At 39.3% G+C, this 19,785-nt stretch overlaps 1 pseudogene; it reads left to right on the plus strand.

The window, feature by feature from the left end:
• Window positions 1-372: 372 nt before the first annotated feature.
• On the plus strand, window positions 373-18,747 carry LOC135228536 (olfactory receptor 5D18-like; annotated as a pseudogene).
• The last annotated feature ends 1,038 nt before the right edge of the window (window positions 18,748-19,785 follow it).

Below are 19,785 nucleotides of genomic sequence, written 5' to 3' on the forward strand. Positions count from 1 at the left end.
TGGATCACATGTGCTTGGCTGGAGCTGGTTCTGTGTTTTTAGTCCAATTAGGGAAGGATTTTTGGTCCCTGGGTTTTTGGTGGTTGCTTCTCTCAGGCCAGAAGAATGGGTTAGAAAAAGACCAAAAAGAAAGGGAAAAGAAAAGCTGTGGAGCAGTTCTCCCTCTGGCTCAGGAAATTCCAATGTTAATGAAGCCTTCTGGGAAGGGGAGGGGAGGATTCAGAAAAACAGGAGAGGGTATCACCCCGGAATATAGACAAAGTTGCTTATCTTGCTTGGGATGACTATTTTATTTGAGATTCCCGAGGGGCGTGTCACCTATGTATGCTGGCTGGGTAGAGATTGCCCCTGAGGGTCTGGCCCGCAGAAGCCATGGTCAGTTCCTCCGCTGCCAATCCAAAGCCCAGTGTCAAGGTTCCCCACCTGGGTCGCTGCACTCCCGGCTTCAAAACCAGTCGCTGCCTCCCAGGGACTTCTCCCACCAGCCGCGTTGCAGCGCCGCCCGCGCGGACTGGCTGGGCCCCCTCCCGGGGTCAGTTCAGGGGTGTAGGGCTGTGCTCAATGTTTGCACCTTCACAGGATATCCTGGTCAGCTCCCCTGCGCCCAGACCAAAGCCCCGCGCCAAGGTTCCCTGGCTGAGACGCTGCACTCCCGGCTCCAAAACCAGTCGCTGCCTCCCGGCGACTTCTCCTTCTGCCAGCTGCATCGCCGTGCTGCCCACGTTGACGGCTGGGCCCCCTCCCGAGGTCAGTTCCAGGGGGTAGTGCTGCGGACCGTGTTTGCGCCATGACAGGATGTTGTGTTCAGCTCTCTTGTGCCCAATCCTAAGCCTGGCGCCAAGGTTACCTGACTGGGACGCTGGCTCCAGGCTCCGAGAACAGTCGCTGCTTCCCTGTAGTTGTTCGTTCTTGGTTTCTGTCACTCAGGTCAACTCTTTAAATCTGTGTTTGTTGTTCAGGGTTTGTAGATTGTCATGTATGTGATCGATTCACTTGTTTTTCCGAGTCTTTGTTGCAAGAGGGATCTGATGTAGCGTCTACCTAGTCAGCCATCTTGGCCCCCTTCCTGGAGTTAGTTTTTGTGCATGGTGTGAGGTATGGGTCCTGTTTCATTTTTTTGCAGATGGATATCCAGTTATGCCAGCACCATTTATTAAAAAGACTATCTTTTCCCCAATTAACTGACAGTGGGCCTTTGTCAGATATCAGCTGCTCATATGTGGATGGATTTATATTTGGGTTCTCAATTCTCTTCCATTGGTCTATGTGTCTGTTGTTGTACCAGTACCAGGCTGTTTTAACTACTGTGGCTGTATAATATGTTCTCATATTAGGTAGAATGAGGCTTCCCGCTTCATTCTTTTTCATCAATGCTTTTCTTATCTGGGGCTTCTTTCCCTTCCATATGAAGTTGGTGATTTGTTTCTCCATCATATTAAAAAAAGTGTCGTTGGAATTTGGAACAGAAGTGCATTGTATATATAGATAGCTTTTAGTAGAATAGACATTTTTACTGTTAATCTTCCTATCCCTGAGCAAGGTATGTTTTCCCACTTATGCAGGTCCTTTTTAGTTTCTTGAAGTAGTACTTTGTAGTTTTCTTTGTGTAGGTCTTTTACGTCTTTGGTAAGCTTTATTCCTAAGTATTTTATTTTCTTGTGGGCTACTGTGAATGGTATTGATTTGGTGATTTCCTCTTCGATGTTCTTTTTGTTGGTGTAGAGGAATCCAGCTGATTTTTGTATGTTTATCTTGTAACCTGAAACTCTGCTGAACTCTTCTCTTAGCTTCAGTATTTTTCTTGAGGATTCCTTAGGGTTTTCTGTGTATAAAATCACATCATCTTCTAATAGAGATAATTTTACTTCTTCCTTGCCAATCTGGATGCCCTTTAATTCTTTGTCTAGCCTAATTGCTCTGGCTAGGACCTCCAACACAATGTTGAATAAGAGTGGTGATAAAGGGCATCCTTGTCTGGTTCCCATTCTCAGGGGAAATGCTTTCAGGCTCTCTCCATTTAGGGTGATGTTGACTGTTGGTTTTGTGTAAATGCCCTTTATTATGTTGAGGAATTTTCCTTCAATTCCTATTTTGCTGAGAGTTTTTCTCATGAATGGGTGTTGGACTTTGTCAAATGCCTTTTTTGCATGTATTGATAAGAACATGTGGTTTTTGTCTTTTGTTTTATTTATACGGTGGATTACATTAATTATTTTTCTAATGTTGAACCAACCTTCAATACTTGGTATAAATCCCACTTGGTCATAACGGGTTATTTTTGTGATATGTTGTTGAATTCTATTGGCTAGAATTTTGTTGAGGATTTTTGCATCTATGGTCATAAAGGATATAGGTCTGTAATTTTCTTTTTTTGTGTGTGGTGTCTTTACCTGGTTTTGGTATCAGGGATATGCTGGCTTCATAGAATAAGTTAGGGAGTATTCCATTCTTTCCTATGCTTTGAAATACCTTTAGTAGTAGTGGTGTTAACTCTTCTCTGAAAGTTTGGTAGAACTCTGCAGCGAAGCCATCCGGGCCAGGGTTTTTTTTTTTTGTTGGGTGTTTTTTTGATTACCTTTTCCATCTCTTTTTTTTTTGTTGTTATGGGTCTATTTAATTGTTCTACTTCTGATCGTGTTAGTTTAGGTAGGTGGTGTGTTTCTAGGGATTCACCCATTTCTTCTAGGTTCTCAAATTTGTTAGAGTACAATTTTTCATAGTAATCTGATATGATTGTTTTAATTTCAGTTGGGTCTGTTGTCATATGGCCCATCTCATTTCTTATTCAGGTTATTGGTTTCCTTTCCTGTATTTCTTTTGTCAGTCTGGCCAATAGTTTATCAATTTTTTTAAATTTTTTCAAAGAACCAGCTTTTGGCTTTGTTAATTCTTTCAATTGTTTTTCTGTTCTTTATTTCATTTAATTCTGCTCTAGTTTTTTTTTTTCTTCTGGTGCCTGATGGATTCTTTTGTTGCTCCCTTTCTATTTGTTCCAGTTGTACGAACAGTTCTCTCATTCTAGTTCTTTGTTCTTTACATATGTGTGCATTTATTGATATAAATTGACCTCTGATCTCTCCTTTCACTGTGTCCCGGAGGTTTTGATAGGAAGTGTTTTCATTCTCGTTGCATTCTATGAATTTCTTTATTCCCTCCTTAATGTCTTCTATAACCCAGTCTTTTTTGAGCAGAGTATTGTTCAGTTTCCAAGTATTTGATTTCTTTTCCCTGATTTTTCTGTTATTGATTTCTACTTTTATGGCCTTATGGCTTGAGAAGATGCTTTGTAATATTTTGATGTTATGGATTCTGCAAAGGTTTGTTTTATGAGCTAATATGTGATCTAAAGAATGTTCCATGTGCACTAGAAAAAGAAGTATACTCTGCAGCTGTTGGGTGGAGTGTTCTTTATAAGTCTATGAGGTCAGGTTGGTTGATTGTAGCAATTAGATCTTCTGTGTCTCTATTGAGCTTCTTACTGGAAGTCCTATCCTTCTCCGAAAGTGGTGTGTTGAATTCTCCTACTATAATTGCGGAGGTGTCTATCTCACTTTTCAATTCTGTTAAAGTTTGTATTATGTATCTTGTGGCCCTGTCATTGGGTGCATAAATATTTAATAAGGTTATATCTTCCTGGTCAATTGTCTCTTTCATCATTATGTAGTGTCCTTCTTTATCCTTTGTGGTGGATTTAACTTTAAAGTCTATTTTGTCGGAAATTAGTACTGCCACTCCTAATTTTTTTTGATTGTTGTTTGCTCGATATACTTTTTTCCATTCTTTGAGTTTTAGTTTGTGTCTCTAAGTCTAAGGTGTATCTCTTTTAGGCAGCATATAGACGGATCGTGTTTTTTTTATCAAGTCTGCAACTCTCTGTCTCTTTATTGGTGCATTTAGTCCATTTATATTCACTAGGTGGTTTGGGTGGAGCTTCAGCCCTCAGTTCCCTGCTGTGGATCAGTGAGGGCTCTGTTTAATAGGTAGAGAGGTATCAGACCTCCAGAACTTGTCTTTCCACTGCTCACCTAAAACAATTACAGTCAGATCTCTATCAGAATTGCCTTTGCAGTATAATAGCCACCTTGTTCTCTGTAGGGATGAAAGCCAAAGACTGTGGATCTTTTATGCTTGGCTGGAGCTCATTCTGTATTTTTATTCCAGTTTAGGGAAGTCGGGGAAGGATTTTTCCCTCTGGGTTGTTAATTGCTGCTTCTCTCAGGCCAGGAGAATGGGTTGGGAAAAAAAAAAAAACCTGCAGAGCACTTCACTTGCTGGCCTAGGAAATTCCAATTTTAATGAAGCCACCTAGGGCAGGGAGGGGAGGGATCAGATAGATAGGAGAGAGTAGCACAATATAGACAAAGTTACTTGTCTTGCTTGGCGATGACTGTTTTATCTGAGATTCCAGAGGGGCATGTAGCCTGTGTGCGTTGGCTGGGTCGAGATTGCCCCTGAGGGTCAGGCCTGCATCCTGTGCTTCCGCCTTCTCAGGAAGCCGTGATCAGCTCCTCTGCTCCTAGTCCAAAGCCCAGCACCAAGGTTTTCTGGCTGGGATGCTGCACTCCAGGCTCCTATACCAGTTGTTGTTTCCCCATGATTTCTCCTTCCCCTGTCAGCTACGTCGTTGTGCAGCCTGCATGCACTGGCTGGTTTTCCGCCGAGGTTACTTCATGGGGCTAAGGCTGCGTCCCAAGCTTGCACCGTCTCAGGAAGCCATGATCAGCTCCTCTGTGTTTAGTCCAAAGCCTGGTGCCAAGGTTTTCTGACTGGGATGCTGGCTACAGGCTTCAAAAGCAGTCACTGCTTCCCCGTGGTTGCTCATTCTCTTGTCAGCCACATCAGCATGCAGCCTGCTTGCTCTGGCTGAGTCTCTACCGAGGTTAATCCAGGGGGTTAGGGGTTAGGGCTGTGTCCCATGCTTGGCCCGTCTCAGGAAGCCGCAATCAGCCCCACACTCTGGCACAATGGAACTGGGAGGGCTCAAGGCTGTGGCGCGGGATGCCAGATCCAGAAGTGGTGGCTTCTTCAAGGCGCGGCTTTTTGCTCCCCTGTCACACAGGTCAGCTCCTTAGTTCTGTGTTTGATGGTCAGGGTTCATAGATTGTCATGTATGTGCTGGATTCGCTTGTTTTTCCGAGTCTTTGTTGCAAGAGGGATATGAGGTAGTTCTACCTACTCAGCCATCTTGGCCCCACCCCTCTCTATGTTTTTAATGAGATTAAGTAGGATTGGTGTCAACTCTTATCTGAATTTCTGGTAGAATTCTCCAGTGTAGCCATCTAGTCATGGGCCTTTTTCTGTTGGCAGATTTTTGATGATATCGTCTGTCTCTTTTTTTGTCATGAGTGTGTTTAAATTTTCTACCTCTCTTTTTGTTAGTTTGGGTAGGTAGCATTTTCATAGGAATTTGTCCATTTCATCCATGTTTTCAAATTTGTTGTGGTAAAATTTTTCACAGTAATCACCTTCGTAGTAATGACCTTCTTTATATCTGTTGAATCTGTTATAATGTCACTAATTTCATTTCTTCATTAGGTTATTTGCCTCTTCTGTTTTGTTTTTTTTTTTTTTTTTGGTCAATCTAGCCAGAGACTTTTTGTTTTCTTCCTTATTTATTCTCAATGTTTCCTTTTGGTTGCCACAAGTATTACATTCTACAACTTACAATTACAATAATATTTAACATATGAATAACATTTAAAATATAACCTTAAACTAGTAAATCTATTCCTGGTATGCACTTCCCTCCCGCATTTACGTTGGTGTGTCTCCATTAAGATCAATATACAAATTTTTTTTATTAGTTTACTTTGTACTTACTTCTTACAAACTTGATGTGCTGTTTGAAGGATTTAATCGTTGAATTTATTCCCTAAAAATATCATATACTTGGTCCTAATGATTGCATTTTTTGTTGCATTTTTTTGGAGAACTCTCTTATTTTTTTAATTTTCCCCCAGATATAGAGACAAGTATTTATTTAATGCTCTTGACTTTCTTTTTGGAGTATTCTCTTGAATAATACTTACAGAGCTGCTCTTGTTGTTTTTGTTAGGTGCTGTCCAGTTGGTTTTGACTCATAGCAACTCCATGTATAACAGAATGAAATACTGCTCAGCCCTGAACCATTCTTACCATTGTTGCTATGTTTGACCCCATTATTGAAGACACTGTGTCAATACATCTTGTTGAGGATCTTCCTCTTTTTACTCACCCTCTGCTTTATCAAGCATGATGTTCTTCTCCAGGGACTGGTCCTTCCTGACAACATGTCCAAAGTAAATGTGATGAAGCCTCCCCATCTTTGCTTCTAATGAGCATCCTGGCTGTAGGTTTTCCAAGACAGATTTGTTCATTCTTTTGTCAGTCCATGGTATATTCAATATCCTTCACCAACACCATAATTCAAATGCATCAACTCTTCTTCAGTCTTCTCTGTTCATTGTGCAGAATTTGCATACCTATGAGGCGATTGAAAATACCATGCTTGAGTAGGGCACTCCTTAGTCTTCCAAGTGACATGTTTGCTTTTTAACAGTTTAAGTAGGTCTTTTGCAGCAGATTTACCCAAAGCAATGTGTCTTTTGATTTCTTGATTGCTGCTTCCATGGATATTGATTGTGGAATTGAAAAATGAAACTGAAATGGAAATGAAATTCTTGACGATTTCAATCTTTTCTTCGTTTATCATGATATTGATTATTGGTCCAGTTGTGAGGATCTTTTTTTTATTATTATTGTGTCTTAGATGATATACAGAGCAGTTTCTCATTAAACAATTAATACACATATTGTTTTGCAACACTGGTCGCTGACAACATGTCAACACTCTCCGGTTCCTGAACACAGGTTCCCCACTGCCAGCTATCCTGTCTCCTATGTTCTTGCCCTTCTCCCTGGGCTGGTGTGCCCGTTTAGTCTCATTTTGTTTTATGGGCCTGTCTAATCTTTGGCTGAAGGCTGAACCTCAGGAGTGTCTTCAGTACTGAGTTAAAAGGCTGTCTGGGGGCCATATTCTTGGGGTTTTTCCAGTCTCTTTCAGACCAATAAGTCTGGTCTTTTTTTATGAGTTAGAATTTTGTTCTACGTTTTTCTCCAGCTCTATTTAGGACCTTCTATTGTGATCCCTGTCAGAGCAGTCAGTGGTGGTAGCCAGGCATCATCTAGTTGTGCTGCACTCCATCTGGTGAAGGATCTGGTAATTGTGGTCCATTAGTCCTTTGGAGTAATCTTTCCCCTGTGTCTTTGGTTTTCTTCATTCTCCCTTGCTCCAGACAGAGTGGGACCAGTGGAGTATCTTAGATGGCCCCTCACAAGCTTTTAGGGCTTCAGATGTTACTTAGCAAAGTAGGATGTAGAATATTTTCTTTATAAACTGTCTTATGCCATGTGAGTTAGATGTCCCCCAAGACTGTGGTCCCCAGCCCTCAGCCCAGTAATTCAGTCCCTCAGGGAGTTCGGATGTGTCTGTGAAACTTCTGTGACCTTGCCTTAGTCAAGTGGTGCTGACTTCCCCAATATTGTGTACAGTCTTACCGTTTACCAAGGTTATCACTTATCTATTGTCTATTTAGTATTTTTCCCTCCCCACCCAGCCCTCCTTTGTAACCATCAAAGTTTGTTTCTTTCTATGTGCAAACTTTTCTTGGTTTTTTACCATAGTGGTCTCATACAGTATTTTTCCTTTTGTGTTGACTTATTTCTCTCAGCATAATGCCTTCTAGATTTATCCCTGTTGAAAGATGTATTATGAATCTTTTTCTTTATGTTATGGTATAATCCATATTGAAGGCTGTAGTCTTTGATCTCAGTCACTGAGTGTTTCAGGCTCTCTTCACTTTTAGCAAGCAAGGTTGTGTCATCAGCATATCATGAGCTTCCTCCAATCAGATGCTCTGTTCTTCTACCTATAGCCCAGTTTCTCAGATTATTTCCTTGCCACACAGATTGAGTAAATACGGTGGAAGAATACAACCCTGACACCTTCCTTTCCTGATTTTAAACCTCCGAGTATCACTTTGTCCTGTTAAAATAATTGCCTCTTGGTCTATGTACAGGTTCTCCATGAGTACAAAGTGTTCTGGAATTCCCATTCTCCTCAATTTTACCCATAATTTGTTATTATCCACACAATAAAATGCCTTTGCATAGTCGGTAAAACAAAGGTAAATATCTTTCTGGTATTCTGCTTTCAGTCAAACTCTATCTGACAATAGCAGTGATACCCTTTGTTCCAAGTCCTCATCCAAATCCGGCTCAATTTCTGGCAGTTCCCTGTCCATGAACCCATGCAACTATTTTTGAATTATGTTCAGCAAAATTTTACTTACGTGTGATATTAATGATATTGTTCTATAATTTCCACATTTAATTGGGTCACCTTTCTTTGGAATGTGTGCAAATATGAATATCTTCCACTTGGTTGACCAATTATCTATCTTCCAAATTTCTTGGCACAGATGAATTAGTGCTTCTATAGTTGCAACTTTTTGTTGAAACCTCTAAATTGGTATCCTGTCAATTCCTTGAGCTTTGTTTTTTGCCAGTGTATTTAGTGTAGCTTGGACATCTTCCTTCATTGGTTCTTGAGCATATGCTACCTCCCGAAATGGTTGAATGTTGACCAATTATTTTGGTATGGTGATTCTGTGTATTTCTTCAGTTTTCTTTTGATGCTTCTTGTGTAGTTCAGTATTTTGCCCACAGACTTTTTCGTTATTGCAACTAGAGCCTTGATTTTTTTCTTCAGTTCCTTCATCTTGAGAAATGTCAAGCATGTTGTTCCCTTTTGTTTCTCCTTCATACATCTGTCAATTTGTCCTACTGCATTAGCTTGTTTGTTGCTGTGATGCTGCTAGATATGTCATCAGTATTTCAAATACCAGCAGGATTACCCATGGTTGACGGGTTTCAGTGGAGTATTCCAGAGTTGGAGGGGGCATCTAGGTCAATTGGCATAACGAAGTTTATTAAGAAAATGTTCTACATCCCACTTTGGGAGTGGCATCTGGGGTCTTAAAAGCTAGCAAGCGGCCATCTAAGATGCATTAATTAGTCCCAACCCACCTGGAACAAAGAAGAATGAAGAACACTAAAGTCACAAGGAAAATATGAGTCCAAGAGACAGAAAGGGCCACATAAACCAGAGACTCCATCAGCCTGAGACTGGAAGAACAAGATGGTGCCTGGCTACCACCAATTACCTCCCTGACAGGGAACGTATCAGAGAGTCCCTGATGGAGCAGGAGAAATTGAAGTGCAGAACTCAAATTCAGATTCTAGTAAAAAGACCAGACTTAATGGTCTGACTGAGACTGGAGGGATCCCAGAGGACTTGGCTCCTGTACTCTCTGTTAGCCTAAAACTAAAACCATTCCTGAAGTCAACTCTTCACGCATAGATAAGATTGGACTATAAGACATAAAATGCTACTGGTGAAGAGAGTACTTCTTAGCTCAAGTAGATACATGAGGCTAAGTGGGCAGCTCCTGTCACAAGGCAAGATGAGGAGACAGAGGGATAAGAGAGCTGGTTGAATGGACACAGGAAATACAGGGTGAAGAGGAGGAATGTGCAGTCACATTACAGGGAGAGCAACTAGGGTCACATAACTATGTGCGTATAAGTTTTGGTATGAGAAACTGATGTGATCTGTAAACTTTCTTTAAAACACAATTAAAAAAAAAAAAAGAATTCCTGGTCGGCAATTGTTTCCTTTCAGTATTTTCTGTATGTCTGTCTCTCCATTGTCTTCAGGCTTCTAGAGTTGCTGGGGAGAAATCTGCAATAATTGTCATGAAAGCACCTTGGTATGTTATTTTATGCTTTTCTCTTTCTGCTTTCAGAATTATCTCCTTGTACTTGGTTTTCAAGAATTATATTAAGATATGGTGTGGAGTTGCTCTTTTTTTTGTCTCATTTAGTTGGGGTTTGTGTAGCTTTCTGTATGTAAAGGCTTGGTTCTCTCTTCAGATCTGGAAAATTCTCTCAAATTATATCTCAGAAAATCATTTCCATGTATTGTTGTCATGGTGCTCTGGGATTCGAATAATTCTATTTCCTTTAGTGTTTGTTCACTTTTCTTTGCTCTTTTCTCTTGAGACTTGGTAAGTTCAGTTAATTTGTCTTCTAATTCATTTATTCTATCTTCCATATGTTCAACTCTATTGTTGAGTGTTTCTCTTGCTTTTCGTGATTCATTTGTTTTATTCTTCAGTTCCAGTAGTTTTCTTTTTTGATGTTTTCGGTTTCCACATTGAGTCTTTCACTTTGTTGTTCCATTTGTTTCCCTGTCTCTGCTAATTTGTTTTGTGTGTGCTTTCTGCTTTCTTTAAACATATTTTTCACCATAGTCTGATAATTATCAATTCTTTGTGTTAGTCTGGCCTCCACAGTAGATTTTCCCTTTTCTTCTTGTTTTGCTTTTGACTGGTCTTTCTTCTTTTATGATTTTGCATGTTTTACTATTTTTTTGTTGAACTTGCACCATTTGGTTATCTTTGTTATTTTATGTTAAATCTTTTATTTTTGTTTCATGGGAAAACTTTTTGGTTGTACTCGCTGGTGTCCCAGGGCCAAGTGCACGTCTCCCAAACAGAAGACCAGGACCCTCACCACCAGCTGCTCCTTGGGACAAAGGTGTAGTAGCCTGCCTCTACAAAGACTTACAGCACTGGAAACGACATAGTGGAGCTCCACTCAGCCTCACAATATTGCTATGAGTCAGAAGTGAGCTTGGTATTGTCTTCTGAAATCTACTAGACAGCACTCTTATCCTTAGGCTTTTTTCATTGCTGACCCAGTTATTCTGAATGCTTGAACTCTGGAATTCAATAATCATGTGTGGGAGGGAGGGAGTTGTTTAGCTGCCCTCAGATGCTGATGTAAGTGGTGGAGTTTGAGTTTCTTTGGCAAAGATGGGCTCTCTGTATATTTCCCCCATGGGTGCACCTGCCCACAGTGGAACAATTTTCTTTCTGTTTTGCCCTGTCAGTCTGAAGAATTCCTCTAGCCCTACTGCCCTTGCTGTTCCTCTGGTCATAGGTAGTTCCTGCCCATGTTGGGGCTCATTGAGGTTCAACAGCACTTTCTCACTTCACCATGGTCTCCCTTTGCCTCTTTCCAATTGCTTCTCCTGAGAACTCCCAAAGGCATTTTATGCACCTTTTAAAAAATTAGGCTATTGCTTCCTCATATGAGTCCCTTTTCTGTGATTCCTGTTAGGGCTGTTTCCCAGCTCTATCCCAAAATGACTCCAAAGAGTGAGCATTTCAAATGTTAGCGTGTAGCTTCTCCCAGCTTCTGTGCTCTCCCTGCACCTCCTCTTTCCCATGTCTAGACTTATCCTAACTCTTCTATACCTCAGATGCTGTCTGGAGTTCTTGATCCCGCTCCAGAAACATTGCTTTGGCTTGGAATAATTATATCATTAGATTGTAGTTTTGTTTGCTTATGAGTGTGGGTGTGTTTAATTAATGAATTTATTTTTATTGTGTTTGGATAGTATACTTGACAAAGCAAGAAGTTGGCAGCACTTTGTTGCTAGTCAAAGTTATTTTGAAATTATTTTGAAAATAATTGTTTTGGAATGAATTAAATCCCAAAACGTTGGTATTGGGCTTGTAATAAACCTGTATCATGAAGGCTAGTTTATTTTATGAGACACAATGCCTTGTCTCTTTTTTTTCTGCCTTAAGAAAACCACTTAATTCTGTTTCATCTGAGGATGCTTGTAATCAATCTGTTTAAACTGTCACTTTCAGAATCAATAAATTTTATGACGGTGTGTTTTTTTCTCTCTCAGTTCAATGTGAGCAATGTTGTCAACTCATCTTAGAAAAGGTCTTTCTGATTTGTTAACTTGACTTTAAAGTTATTCTGTTGTATGTCACTAGTGATTTCCAAACATGTGGAGGAAGCATTCAGTCTCTGTTGGGAGACACATGTGGATGTGTTGTGTGATAAAGGGAAATAATTCTTATCTGAAGGTTTTGTCATGGATTCTGCAGATCTTATGATTGAGCACCTTTGCACTTGAAACAAATGAAAATGTTGAGAAAGAGTGAGGAAAAGGATCATTATACCACTGTATAAACAAGAAGCAACATCATGATAAATGGAGAAAAGATTGAAGTTGTCAAGGATTTCATTTTGCTTGAATCAACAATAAACACCCATGGAAACAGCAGTCAAGAAATCAAATGACAAATTGCATTGAACAATCTTCTGCAAAAACATCTTATAAACCAAATCAAAAAACCAAATCCATTGCTGTCGAGTCAATTCTGACTCATCGCGACCCGGCAGGACAGAGTAGAACTGGCCCATAGAGTTTCCAAGTAGCGCCTGGTGGATTTGAACTGCTGACCCTTTGGTTAGCAGCCATAGCATTTAACCACTCCACCACCAGGATTTCGGACATCTTATAAAGTGTCTATTACTAAAATAGTGTTGTCTTTTGACAGAAAGATGTTCAAGAGCCATATGGCGATCTTTCCTTAGCCATATGATGAAAAGATGAATTGGATCACTTTCTTACTCCACACATCAAAAGAGGTTACGAAAATAAGGTTTAAAATTTAGATTACGTGAATATACAGAAACTTCATAACAAAAACAAGAAAGAATAAATTAAAATTTAAAAAAAAAATGAGAAATCACCAACTCTATCACAGAGTTGAATAGAAAATGAAAATTAGTCCTACAGAAAAATGGACATAAGATATGATTAAAGAGTCCACATTAAAGAAAAACAAATAGTTCTAAAAGGTATCAAGAGTTGTTCAACTGGACTCATAATAATAGAAGCACAAATGAAAACTACACTTAGACATCATTTCTCACCTATTAGAATAGCACATAGCATCAGTCAACTTATATTTAATAATTGTGTCTCCTATTGATACACATATCTTGAGCGTCGAGCAGCTAAAGCAAAAGGAAGAATTGATGAAGTAAAAGAACTGAACAGTAGATTTCAAAGGGCCTCTTGAGACGACAAAATAAAGTATTATAATAACATGTGCAAAGAGCTGGAGATGGAAAACCAAAAGGGAAGAACATGATCAGCATTTCCCAAGCTTAAAGAACTGAAGAAAAAATTCAATCCTCGAGTTGCAATAGTGAATATTTTCCATGGGGAAAATATTAAATGATGCAGGAAGTATCAAAAGAAGATGGAAGGAATACACAGAGTCATTATACCAAAAAGAATTAGTCAATATTCTACCATTTCAAGAGGTGGCATATGATCGATCAGGAACCGATGGTACTTTAGGAAGAAGTCCAAGCTGCTCTGATGGCATTGGCAAAAAACAAGGCTCCAGGAATTGATGGAATATCAATTGAGATGTTTCAACAAACAGATGCAGCACTGGAGGTGCTCACTTGTCCATGCCAAGAAATATGGAAGACAGCTTCCTGGCCAACTGACTGGAAGAGATCCATATTTATGGCTATTCCCAAGAAAGGTGATCCAACTGAAGGTGGAAATTATAGAATAATATCATTAATATCACACGCAAGCAAAATTCTGCTGAAGATCATTCCAAAATGGCTGCAGCAGTACATCAACAGGGAACTGCCAGAAATTCAGGCCAGTTTCAGAAGAGGACATGGAACCAGGGATATCATTGCTGATGTCAGATAGATCCTGGCTGAAAGCAGAGAATACCAAAAGGATGTTTACCTGTGTTTTATTGATTATGCAAAGGCATTTGACTGTGTGGATCATAACAAACTATGGATAACACTGGGAAGAATGGGAATTCCAGAACACTTAATTGTGCTCATGAGGAACCTTTACATAGTTCAAGAGGCAGTTGTCTGGTTAGAACAAGGGGATATTGATTGGTTTAAAGTCAGGAAAGGTGTGCATCAGGGTTGTATTCTTTCACCATACCTATTTAATCTGTATGCTGAACAAATAATATGAGAAGCTGGACAATATGAAGATGAACGGGGCATCAGGATTGGAGGAAGACTCATTAACAACCTGAGTTATGCAGATGACACAAACTTGCTTGCTGAAAGTGAAGACGACTTGAAGCGCTTACTCATGAAGATCAAAGACCACGGCCTTCAGTATGGATTACACCTCAACATAAAGAAAACAAAAATCCTCACAAGTGGACCAATGAGCAACATCAGGACAAATGCAGAAAAGAATGAAGTTGTCAAGGATTTCATTTTACTTGGATCCACAATCAACAACCATGGAAGCAGCAGTTAGAAATCAAAAGACGCATAGCATTGGGCAAATCTGCTGCAAAGGACCTCTTTGAAATGTTGAAGAGCGAAGATGTCACCCTGAAAACTAAGGTGTGTCTGACCCAAGCCATGGTATTTTCAATCACATCATATGCATGTGAAAGCTGAACAATGAATAAGGAAGACTGCAGAAGAATTTACGCCTTTGAATTGTGGTGTTGACGAAGAATATTGAGTATACCATGGACTGCCAAAAGAATGAACAAATCTGTCTTAGAAGAAGTACAACCAGAATGCTCCTTAGAAGCAAGGATGGCGAGACTGCGTCTTACATACTTTGGACATTTTGTCAGGAGAAATCAGTCCCTGGAAAAGGACATCATGCTTGGCAGAGTACAGGGTCAGTGGAAAAGAGGAAGAGCCTCAACGAGGTGGATTGACACAGTGGCTGCAACAATGAGCTCAAGCATAACAACAATAGTAAGGATGGCGCAGGACCAGGCAGTGTTTCGTTCTGCTGTGCATAGATTCGCTGAGTCAGAACTGACTCAACGGCACATAACAACAAAATAACAACATTGATACACATAACTGATAACTGTGGGAGAGTATGGAAATGTTCAGGAGACTGGGGAAGATGACTTTGAAATATATATTGTTGCTTATAAAATGTCCCTAATGATACTATAATATTCCTCCTGGTTTTCTAGTACAGCTGAGAAAGGTAGTTAATTTTAATTGTTTATTTTTTGTCCTCTAGAGAATGAGGCAAGAGATAGTCTCTAGGGTTCCTGACTCAAGGTCGTGAGTACAGATGTAATACGGCATACACTTCACTCCCATCCAAGTTTCCCAGATGCAGGAGAAGCCTTCCCTTTGCCATTAGCAGGTTTGTTTTAAAATTCTAAAGTCATAGTGTTATTAACTTCAGTGTCGTGTGTCCAGGAAACAACTAATGGGTAATATGTAACCTTTAGATGTAGAGTTCATGAGGAATACAGAGCCATAGCAAAAGGTGCATATCTGATCATACAAGGAACAGAATGTGCACTCTTTATGCATAGCTGTGCGTAGAGGACTTGACCCCTCAATAATAGTGCCCTGGATGACAGATGCCTGAGGTGGGGGAATAGATGTGCCCTGACAGTTTTGGGAATGTGTGTTTTCTTACTTTTGTAAATTTTTGGAGCAGTCGTCAAGGTACAATAGACAGGCATTTAAGCAGAACGGAATAATCAGTGATTAGACAGGATCTTTCATAAAAAATGATATTTATCAATCAACTTTCTATCTGTCATCTATCTATCTACCTATCAATCTATCTTTCAAGCTTTAATTAAGATTATAAAGCTTGTCATGAAGAACAGGTGTCTACTGATACCAAAAGAACAATGAAATGGGAGGAAATTATATGGAAGAAGATTTTAGCTCTCCTATCTTTATTTCCTGGACTAAATGAGAAGATATATTTATTATTAATTTAGCATCCATATTTAGGAGAAAAAAGGGCAATGACGTTAAAGACATGAGTTTGATCAAAATTAACATTCAAATGTCTTAGATAAATAAAATATGGTGTTAAAAATGTTATGATTAAAATTACTGTATGTGTGATGCTTTGGCTTTTGAGCGCTCAGGTTTATACAGGAACATGATAGGATCATTGAGGATCTCAGTCCAGCACAAAACCTGATACCTTTATTTCTTGGCCATTTGATAATGATTTGTTAGGTTTCAGAATAAGAGATAAGCTTATGAGAAATCATAGACAGAAAAAATTTCCAAGTATGTTGAGATGTGAGAGGTGCTGGCTACCAATTCTAGAAATACAATGATTCCTTTGTATCACTGTTTTTACATGAAATGACTTAAACATGCACTACTACTCCATGCTTTTATCTTCTACAGACATAATATAGGGACAGAATGAGTATTCTAGGTGTGTTGAAGGAAGAGAAGTAAGTTGGAGATACTTTGGAAATGGGAATTTCTCAGTCAAAGTGTCTTTATTCCTGGTGTATAAACATCTCTAAATCCCATTCTCCTGTGTATCATCTGGATGCTGCCCTCAAGTATATCATTGTGGCACATAACAATGTCAGTGGAATACTTCCCATATTTATAGTCCCTAATTTGCTCACAAATTAAAGGGAGTGATCATTGATAAAGGAAATATATTAGTAGGTAGATCTATAAAATGGACCAGTGTTTGGGTGGGGAAATGCATACATGGTTGGGGGTCATAGGCTGGTCTTTATCTGCAGGTCACTGGGAAAGTCAAGGCTTCTTCTGGTTTGTATTATGCCACCTCTAGAGTAAGGATGTGGACCAGAATATTTTTATTTTTTCATCTGTTCTAATTTCTTTCTATTCCTGAAGCAATGAGAAAGAATAGGAACTTAAAAAAAAAATACCCTACTGGACAGAATAGAAGTGCCCCATTGGGATTCCAAGGCTGTAAATCTTTCCAGAACAGAGTGCCACCGCTTTCTCCTGCACAGCAGCTGGTTGGTTCAAACCCCTGAAACTTTGGATAGCAGGGAGTACTTTTAATCACTGAGCTGCCCAGGGTCCTGACTGGAATTTAGGATTTCCTAATCAGAAAAAACATTAAAAAAAAAAAAACAGCTTGGAATCATGATGGCCGCATATGTGTAAGAGTAGAACTATCCTCCAAAACGTTTTCAATGGCTGACTTTTCTGAAGTAGGTCACTATCCCTTTATTCAAAGGCTCCAATGGGTGGACTGGAACCTCCAAACTTTTGGATAGGCAGCCAAGGGCATTAACCATTGGCACCACTTAGGCTGTTATATCAAGATTTATTTTGGAATCAGGTTTACTGTGTCAGAAAGAAAAAACAAAGGCTAGCATACTGTGCAGCATTAACAATAAAAACACAAATGGGAAGTGTTAAGGCTGTCCATTCTTTATGTCCATAGTGTGTACATGTACTGTGTTAGTTGATAAAATATTTTAGACAATTCTGATTTTTGTTATTGACTGTGGAGCGGACATAATTTGTCACTGCATCAGGTGGGGCTTGTCTTTTATGAGCTTATAATATTCAAGGAGAACTGAAAGTGTTAAGTGAGGATTTGATTTAAAATTACCATATAATCCCAGGAGGCTTGGTTGTATAGTGGTCAAGAGATTAACTGCTAACCATAAGGCTGGCAGTTTGAATCCAGCTGCTCCTTGGAAACCCTATGGGGCAGTTCAATCTGTCCTATAGAGTCACTATGTGTCAAAATTGTCTTGATGGCAATGAATTTTTATGCAATCCCTAAATCTCATTTTATATATTCATAAATACAAAAAACTAGACTCAAGACCTTAAATAAATAAAATTCGGTTCAATAGTTTTTCTTAAGAAAATTTAAAAAAAATAGCATGTTTTAAAATTTTGGTTTAGCATTTATTAGTTAATAAACACATAGATTCTGAAAGAGACATCTTTTCCAGTCTTAGCAAAGGATAGTTGACTAAGCTTCCTGTATCGTTCCTATGTTTATTTATTTATTTTTAATTTCCAGGACTGACTTTTAGATTTCAATGAACTGAAGCCACGTTAGTGCCAGAGAGAAATAGAAGCACAGCCACGTTCACCCTTTTGGGCTTCTCAGATTGCCCAGAACTGCAGGTTCCCCTCTTCGTGGTATTTCTGGCCATCTACAGTGTCAGTGTTGTAGGGAATCTTGGGATGATTGTAATCATCAAAATTAACCCCAAACTGCACACCCCCATGTATTTTTTCCTCAGCCACCTCTCATTTGTGGATTTCTGCTATTCCTCTATCATTGCTCCCAAGATGCTGGTGAACCTAGTTGTAGAAGACAGAGCCATTTCGGTTTTAGAATGTGTAGTACGATACTTTCTCTTTTGTACCTTTGTGGTGACTGAATCCCTTCTATTAGCTGTAATGGCCTATGACCGCTTTGTGGCCATTTGCAGCCCTCTGCTCTACACAGTTGCCATGTCCCAGAGACTCTGTGCTATGCTGGTGGTGGGATCATATGCATGGGGAGTAGGGTGTTCCTTGATACTCACGTGCTCTGCTTTGAAATTATCGTTTCATGGTTCGAACACAATCAATCACTTCTTCTGTGAGTTCTCCTCACTTCTTTCCCTTTCTTGCTCTAATACTCACCTCAGTGAGTTGTTGCTTTTTATCTTTGCTACTTTTAATGTGGTGAGTACATTACTCATCATTCTCACATCTTATGTGTCCATTGTTGTCACCATCTTGAAAATGAGTTCAGCCAGTGGTCGTCATAAGGCATTCTCTACCTATGCCTCTCATCTGACTGCCATCACTATCTTCCATGGCACCATCCTGTTCCTCTACTGTGTACCCAACTCCAAAAACTCCAGGCACACCATCAAAATAGCCTCTGTGTTTTACACAGTGGTGGTCCCCATGTTAAATCCCCTGATCTACAGTCTGAGGAATAAGGATGTCAAGAATACAGTCAGCAAGTTAATGGACACTAGAGTCTTTTCTCATTGAGCATATTATTTTAGTAGAATTTGTCCCTAACCTTTAAATAAAGTGTGTCCAAAAAGGCCTTTTTAGAAGATACATTTAAGATTAATACTTAATTTTGCACAATGGCAAGTCTGTGGATATTGTTTCAAAAAGACTAAATTTGGCTTTGTCTCTTCATTGCAGGAAAAGTTCAGCATCTCTCTCATGTTTAGTTTTAAACCTATGCAAATTGTGAGAACATTAACTGGTTCATAATCTGATAGTGAGGAACAAAAGATAATATAGATATGTGGGGCACCTTGCATAATCTGAATAAACATTAATTTCATCCCACTTTCTCATTAAGTACTTGAGATATAGTAGTTTCTCAGTAAACACACATTTTTTGATGACATATCTACAAATGGCAGTAAAGGTAAGACATAGGCTTTGTTCTCAAGGAATGCATAATTTGGTGGTAATGCTGGCACAATAAAGAACGGGGCTGTTGTAAAAGGCAGGCTAGAAGAAATATCTTAAAAGTTTTGAGCAAGGAATAGTTCAAATCCACTTAGAGACATTGGAAATAATCTTCATAAAAGAGGTATTATTTGAAGTTGGCCTGGAGAATGGGCAGGATTTTAGGAGACACATTTCAGTGAAGAAGGCATCTTATTCAGGAGAGGATGGAATAAACAATCTCAAGGAAATAAGAATGTAACATTGAGTCAGTCAATTATTATCGAGTGAATACTGTATAATGTTTGTGTGTGCTTGCACCCGTGTGTTCACGTGTAGTATGTTATATTCAGGTTATTTTGGCATGACTGCAAAGTTGAATAAATATTGTCTATACCCTGACCGTGTTTTCAAAAGAGCTCCGGTGTGACAGAATGATAAGTTTGATAGGCTGCACCACAGGCTTAGAAATGGATCTCAGAAAACCATTATATGCAAAAAGTAGCGACATCAAGCGCCTGCCCTATTTGTTTGTCAATTAGTTTGCCCACCCAGACATTGCAAATGTTATGTATAATTTATTTATCTATTTTTTGAACATGGGCGTGATTACTGAATCCTGCTCAACAGAACTCTCAGTTTGACCAATTT

The sequence above is a fragment of the Loxodonta africana genome, chromosome 22, assembly GCF_030014295.1.
Source record: "Loxodonta africana isolate mLoxAfr1 chromosome 22, mLoxAfr1.hap2, whole genome shotgun sequence".
In the NCBI taxonomy this organism is placed as follows: Eukaryota; Metazoa; Chordata; class Mammalia; order Proboscidea; family Elephantidae; genus Loxodonta; species Loxodonta africana.